General features: G+C 42.9%; 2 protein-coding genes across 2 annotated transcripts in view; one reads left to right on the forward strand and one right to left on the reverse strand.

Annotated features, from left to right (window-relative positions):
• Window positions 1-4,117, forward strand: part of ptenb (phosphatase and tensin homolog B) — a 17,510-nt gene extending 13,393 nt beyond the window's left edge. The window contains exon 9 of the mRNA XM_070990160.1: window positions 1-4,117. This exon is cut by the window's left edge and continues 782 nt beyond it. The gene's annotated coding sequence lies outside the window, so the exon portion shown is untranslated.
• A 3,095-nt stretch (window positions 4,118-7,212) lies between these two features.
• Window positions 7,213-7,500, reverse strand: part of rnls (renalase, FAD-dependent amine oxidase) — a 6,101-nt gene continuing 5,813 nt past the window's right edge. The window contains exon 7 of the mRNA XM_070990648.1: window positions 7,213-7,500. This exon is cut by the window's right edge and continues 249 nt beyond it. The gene's annotated coding sequence lies outside the window, so the exon portion shown is untranslated.

The following is a 7,500-nucleotide window of genomic DNA, read 5'->3' on the forward strand; positions in this document are numbered from 1 at the left end:
TCAGTCTTTAGTTTTGTGAAGCTGTTCTGCAGAGTTGACTCTTCTCTCTGTGTCCTTGCGAAGTTTACAGGCTTTCTTTGGTAGAACTCAGACTATCAGACTGACCGTCTTCTTGCCTGCGGGGACCCATGAAGATGATGATGATGATATCTTTGAATTTAGCTAAATTAGATCTGTACTGATTTATCAATGTAAAATTCTTATTCTGTGAATTTGCAGCATTTCTGTCAAGAGGTGGCTTCTCGTCAGGTTCAGTAGACGCAGAAGCTGAATTTGGACCGTTGAGGGAAACTCAGTCATTTTCAGGCTGAGGTCCCGACCAGCAGGTTAAAACTCACTGATCTGAAAAACACAGCAGAGGTACCGTCGGATGTTAATTGTTTGACACAGGTTGTTTGAAAAGTAGTCAATGACTTTATATCCTCACACAGTGAAATATAACCCTGGTCTTCACAAATCCCCCTGACACTGACAAGAACTGACCGGACTGGATCACATTCAGAATCAGTTTGGACGAGACAAGGCCAATTTGGACCAGTGAGTCTGAGTTGGCGTGGACCACTTTGAACTGGTTTGGACCAGTTTATACTGAGTCAGTAAAACAGGCAATTGGTCGGTTTGGAGAAGTTTGAGCAGTGAGAGTCGTCTAATTGGAACAAATTCTGGCCTTGGAAACTCCTACCAAAGAACGTATGAGCCCTCCAAACTGTTAGAATCCTTTTAGCAGCCTCGGCCCATGTTTGGACCAAGCTGGATCGGTCTCTCTGCTGGCCTTCACCAAATGTGGGCTGGTTTTAGCTGGTCTGGGGACAAAGCAGCACACAGAGACAAGTGACAGCCTGTTGTTTGAATGTGACAATGGAGAGGAGAAACTTGGAGTATTCACAATCTTCTGCAATTCTGTCAATCATCTACTGTTGAAACACACATACAGTACAAACCTACTGTGAACAAGTACTACTCTTACTTTTCTGTCAGTCTCTCGGTCTGTCTGTTAGCTTTGCACAGAAGGATTCTCTTCATTTAGCTCCCACAGTTACAGAAAACTTACGGTTGTTATACTCTGACTTATATCGCACATTAAGCTAAACAACAAACAAGCTACACACAGTATAAGCATTCCTTCAGCTGGATCTAAATGCCTACAAAGGCTAACGCCCGCACACAAACTAAAGCAGAAATGGACACCTCCACAGCGCTGGGTTTTGATGTGCCTGGGATGCCAGGTGGGTGGGGTGTGCACTTTATTAAGGACAGTTGACTGAATATTGGTTGCCTTAAAGGTATATCTGGGCAAACTCAGTCCATCCAAGAAATCCTGTTGTTTCTGTAGAAAGACACGGTCCTTTTATTCAGCTGCCGTTTGTGAGATTTTACCTCACAGTTTCTCAACCTAGACGTCAGGACCCAACATGGGTTTGCTTAGATATTTAAGATGGCTAAAGTGATGTTTGCTTGATATATTTTTAGTAAAAGTATGGTAAGGACTGTCTGGTCCATGTCTGGTCCATTTGGAGCTCACCCTTTGCTCTCATGAGTATTTTGGGATCACCTGCTAGAAGATGTTGAGATACTCTGTTTTACCAATGTGCCAGAAATTAATTTGAGCATGTTCTTAAATCAGCACCGCGGTCGCTGACCAAATGGCTTCCAGCAGGTTTCGTGACCACGGTCGCTCTCGAGAGTCATGAGTTCAGCATCCGTGTCTTTGTTTTCTGAAAGGATGAGGCTCTGTAACTATTACTCTGTCCACAGACTATTAATCGTGCTACTCATTACTGCTCAAAGTCATTTAAGCGCTTCAATTCTTGCAAACTGAACTTACAGTTCTTAGGATCACATTAGTATTACAGCTGGTTCAAGATGATTCCGTCTTGAATTTACTGAAGCAAACAAATATTGGGGATGCTCCAAGATTGTCTTTTTAGAGCATAGGTTTAATTAGAAATTTAGTCATTTGAGCAAATGGCTCCAAAACAAATTCCCAGATGCCCAAGCAGTAAGGTACCTCCTGTTCAGCTGATGCTCTACTGCAAAACCAACCAGGATTGGACTTCAAATGGCTAGGCCGTGAAGTATTTCATGCAAGTGCAGTCGTACATGGGCACTAAAAGCACTGTTTTAAGGTTTGTTTAAATTGTCCAAGTTACAGTCATCTTTTCTAATCAATAAACATAAAAACCACCAATAAAGTCATTTGTACTGAACAGCAGCCCATTCGCTCAGATTGCATCGGATTGATTGGAGCATCCCTAATGATCATCTAAAGGAACATCTGCCTCTAGATAGAGTGTGGGAAGAAGTTTTAGTCCTGATGTCTGATTTCCGTCCTCACATTTGGTGCTACTACATTGGCTCTGTGTTGGTCCTGTAGGTATTGATTGTTCAGGTTGGTATCAAGACTTCATTTGGTTTTAGACCCTGTTCTCAACCCTGTAGGACTTGTCGAGAGTCTGATCACAATGGACGCACTCTGGAAATTTAGAACATGAGATCCTCAGTGCTGCTTTCATTCTGAGAAGCTGCAAGGGAAAAGGCACTGACATGGTCTTTGTAAGACCCACCAGAATATGCTTAGACACAAGGCATCTTACCTTAAGAGTCAACGACACACATTTGGGCACTAAAACGCCAATGATGACAATATCAAGCATGTTTGAATACGATCATGATGTCCCAGACATATCAAAGATTAGGGTTGACTCTAACAGAGCAGGAGACAAAGCCTTGTCAGGGACTAATCTTGATGTCCAGGGGGCTCGTGTTCATTCTTAGTATTTACATTCTAAGCTTCAAGCTGTTTACTGAGCTTGTCTTGGTGAAGGTGAAACAGGTCGAACAGGAGCAGCAATCCATCACTTCAATGTCTGTCTTTATCACAGAGCTAACAGTGAAAGACCTGCTACAACGTTCATCTGATTGGATAACAAAGAAATTGCCTCAGAGTCGTAAGGCGTTTTTCTGCTTGAAAACCCCGTACTTTGAGGCAAAAGTGCGTCCTGTGTGATCAGATCTAGAGGTGTAGCACTCAGGCTCAATGGAAGCCTCTTGTAGCTTTTTGCTAACAGCTACCCAGTGCTTTTGAACAGTGATTGTTGCACCTGCAGTTCATTTTGTTGGGTTGAAGGTGCTAAGCTAAGCTAGTCAGGGCTGATGTTGAGCCTGTTGTCCATTGGTGGTGCTCTCTACCAGCCACAAGTGTTTGTCCAGTCTCAATCTGTGACACCCAAGCAGCTCCGTTGTCAGTGTGGCGACAGAACCACGGGCTTTCTTTGTGTTTTTTATTTTACAACAAAAACACACTTCCTGTCTAGAGTCCTGTCAGGTGCTGTCCGGCCTAGCCTCACTTCCTGTCATCACCCTGTTCAGACGTGACTGGTGTGTCGACTTGTTCAGTGGAGAGGATTAAAACTTATTCACCCAGAAACAGAGCCAGCAAACCTGCTCTAAATTTTCCACTGTATCGCAGCATTGTTAGGTGCAAAAATGCAATAATGGTTACGGCTTTTTAAGCAAGTCACAGTTGTACATTTTCTGTCAGAATGCTGTTGGAGATACAATCATCTCTCCTCTGCTGGAAATTTTACTGCAAAATATCTGGGTACATTTTAAAGGGACATTTGCCATGTTATTATGTACATATCCAATCAGTGTTGATGGTAAACATTGTCAATTGAAGCAATCGATTGCTCAGTGCGTGCTACATTGACTGATTCTCCTGCTCACGAGCTGGCAGGAGGTGTCTGCATGTACCGGGCGCAGCGCCGGCGAGCTTCTGACGCCCACCCAGCCGACCACTACGGCATGCTCTGCGCTAGCGAGTGGGTGTCCATTAAACGTACACAGCGCTGCCAAGCACATGAATTTGTGCATTTGACCATTTCTTCTTAACATGTAGCTTGGCATATTGTTACTGCAGTGCGAGTTCTTCTTCGACACCAGCTACGTCACTGCACGTGTTAAATGACGGTGCTGGAAGCATGATCGTTTTTGGAGTGAGAAAATGTGGCTACTGTGGAATTTATTGCTTCAAGTGACCTTTAAAACAAAATGAGCCTTGAATGACACTGATTATTAGGCTGGTTCCGTGGTGTTGTGGGTAACTTTGGAGCGTAAATGAATAAAACCACGTACCCTGCACACACCGGTTTGCACTGAACAAGTGTTGGGTATTTGAGGCCAGGCAGGTGCTGTCCACATCTCACACTGTTTCAGGTGCTCGATATCTTTTTCTTTCGACCACGTTATAATTGTTGGGTGCAGGCGACACGTCCTAGTTCAACTGTGTCAAGTCCATGTGGGACATCTGGACAGAAATTGTCATTTGCAAGTTAACAGAACTATGTTGCTTCATAAGGAGGATTTTCTTTCTAAGTCAAATTTAGACATTTGCTGTATCCAAAACTATTCAACATTTTTAAACAAAACTTCCGTTAGATGTTCAGGGTTCCTACACAAATCCAGAGAGCCAGAGAGAAGACAGAAGTGACAAAACTTACCTGAATGCTTTTGTGCTTATGGATCTGCACAGAAAAGGTCCGTCGACTGAAAGGTGTTGCAGAGAATCGGTCACATGTTGACAGAAAATCCTGAACATGTAGATGTCCTGGAGTCCCGTGTAAAAGATCAGCAGCTTTAAGTTTGCCATCAACAGTGAAATCAGCCGTGTCTCCACTGAATTTAATCACACCTGGACTTTTGAATCTGGAATCTGTGAAGGAACCTGGATCTTGGTTTTGCCATTTTAATGCGTCACAGATGGCGCTCTGAATGAACGTTGAACCTTAAACAATCGCATTTAAGAGTTTGACACTCGGAAGAATCACTGAAACTCCTGGAATTCCTTCAGCGAGGGCTCGTTTGTTTTGTCTGTTTTAGCTAACCAGACGGCGCTTCAGCTCCTTGTGTTTACATTTCATCACCAAACGCCAAAATGAAGCTCAGACTCTGACGGTTTTTTTACATGTTTTCTTGGTTAGTTTGGAGTAGACCGGGTAGACATGCTTCATCTATGTTCACGTCCTTTCTTCGTTTTGCCTTAAGGTGCGGTCACATTAACCCTCTGTTCAACATATCTGCCCCGCACTCAGACCCAGAAAAGGTTGTGATGTCATTCTGTACAAAAACATTATGAGAATGATGAGTCTGCATTTCAAAACCCGACCAGTGTTTCTATTGGCTGAACGCGCTAAGTCGAAGTTGGAAGGTGAACTCTCACCTGCGAGCTGAAGATCACGCTAAAACAGGAAATGAGTTCCTGAATTAGTCGTTCAGGCTTTGATTGAGGTGATTGAGAGGCGGAGCCAGTGTTCTCAGGACTGAGTGGTCATGTGACCGTATCTTTTACTTGAAGCCAACAACAGTTTTCTGCTCGTTGACTGTTCAGCTTCATCTCGAGGTCGTGTACATCGGCTACATCTGTCGCTCTCTGTAATGTCTGTCCAGACAAAGACAGACGTCACAGCAGCTGGATTGGCTGCTGGACAGGTGCGGTTAAACGTTGAAGCCATCCAGTGATAATCATTTCAGAGTGATCGACGGGTCACCGTTCTTGAAGTCCTGTCTTCTTCAGCTGTTGCTAACCTGTTGGTCGTCTTGCTCTCACATGGCCCCGTCGACAGATTTAACAGCTTTACCGTGAAAACGGGTTTGAAGCTCAGAGCCTGAATCCCTGACAGATGTGCTTTTGTACACCGCTCTGAAGCTCTGAGAGGTTTTACCTGCAGAACATTGTTGTGTCGTTCAGTTTCAGGTTTCAGCTCAGTGGTCCACAGTGTTTCTGTTCATGATAATGATTGTCATGTTTTTTTATTTGTCAGGTGTTGATTTTGTAATCAAACAGGAAACTCACCGTAAGAACCGGCCTGTGTCGCCATGGATCACCGTATCATGTTAAAGTGCCCCCCCCCTTCCCTGCAGTTCTTTTATTCTTTCCCTCCATGTTTTATAATGAAATAAAACACTGTAAAAGTGAATAAACTATTTATAAACTTCTGTTATCTGTCATTTGTTTATGCACTAATGGTGTGTTTAAAATCCGTGATGATTTTTAACTCATCAAACTCTCAATCATCCAAATCATCTGTACTGTTTGACACCTATCATCTGAAAATATGGTCACTTCCTGTTTTTCCCATCATTGATGGTGTGATGCGGCGTTGGGCCTTGGGTGGACGCTTTGTGTATCTGTACATGTAACAGTAAAAATATAGCCCGTAAAAAGTATGTCGTGACAGAAAAAAAACTAAAAAAAAAAACTAATCCAAGTTCACTTTAAGTGCACCATGACGCAACACTGAACACACTTAAAGAAAAAATACTACAAAGTACTCGACAGCAGTTATCTTAGACGTGAACTTCAAATGTCGAACTTAGATTTGACTAAAAATCTATTTTACTGTAGTATGGTTATTAAGAATATGCTTATAAAATAAACACATTTATGTGAAAGTATTGGAAACACACTTAGCAGTATTTAGTACTTGTAGTACTCAAACATTCCTCGAACGTCTGAGCCGCGCTTCATCGAGCAGCCGAGACGTTCGGTCTGAAGAAGAAGGTGAAAAGATTCATTTAAACACGCTGAAATGAATCTGAAGGTGAACAAACACGAGGTTTTCATACTCCTGTCGCAGATCTACCAATGACTCGGCAGAAATGATAATCACTTCCCCCACAATGCACTGCAGCAACCGGAGAACAGGCTTGCAAAAATTAGGACACACACACACAAACTGAGCCTTGTGGGCACCAAACCATAACTAATTCTGTCTTATCTGCTTCTATAAAAAGATCAAAGCAGCGAAGAAACCACAAAGCAGCAGCTTCTTCACTCAAAGTCTGTCTGACTCTTCTTCGTCGGCGGCCTCGAGCTGTGAACGCAGGACGCACACAGCAATCGGTCACAGCACCAATCAGGTGCAGCAGACGGTGAATGCAGTTGTTGGTTTGTCAGATTCCCGACGGAGACGTCTCCGTTTAATCCCAACATCTGAGTTGGAGTTCAACCACAGCTGATCTCATGAGACCACACAGAGAACGTTAACCCTGGGTTAATCCAGGCTTAAGCCAACTCTCAGTTAAACCAGGGTTAAGTTAACTCTCAATTAAATCAGGTTTAAATTAGCCCTCAGCCTTAAGTTAATACTCAATTAAACCAGGCTTAGGTTAACTCTGTTAAACTAGGCTTAAATTCATCTTCAGGCAAACCTTCATAACTTAGTTCACAGTTTAATTAGGTTGAAGTTAGTCCAGTTAAACCACGTAGAAATCAGTCTAACCCTAACCCTTTTGATAGAGCAGTTGAAGTTAGTCACAGTGCCCTCTAGTGGTGTTTAGGTGACTCCTTCAGGGCGGGGCTGGATTTTTTACTTGAGGTCATTATTAAAGTGAAAATTAATGTCAGACATGAATCCATTTATTCATCTTAATGCTGAAATACGACCAGTTACTGAAACATTTGCACAGAAAAGAAATTAATCACTTCATTAATGAATTCAT

Source organism: Chaetodon trifascialis, chromosome 21 (assembly GCF_039877785.1).
Source record: "Chaetodon trifascialis isolate fChaTrf1 chromosome 21, fChaTrf1.hap1, whole genome shotgun sequence".
NCBI classification, from domain to species: Eukaryota; Metazoa; Chordata; class Actinopteri; order Chaetodontiformes; family Chaetodontidae; genus Chaetodon; species Chaetodon trifascialis.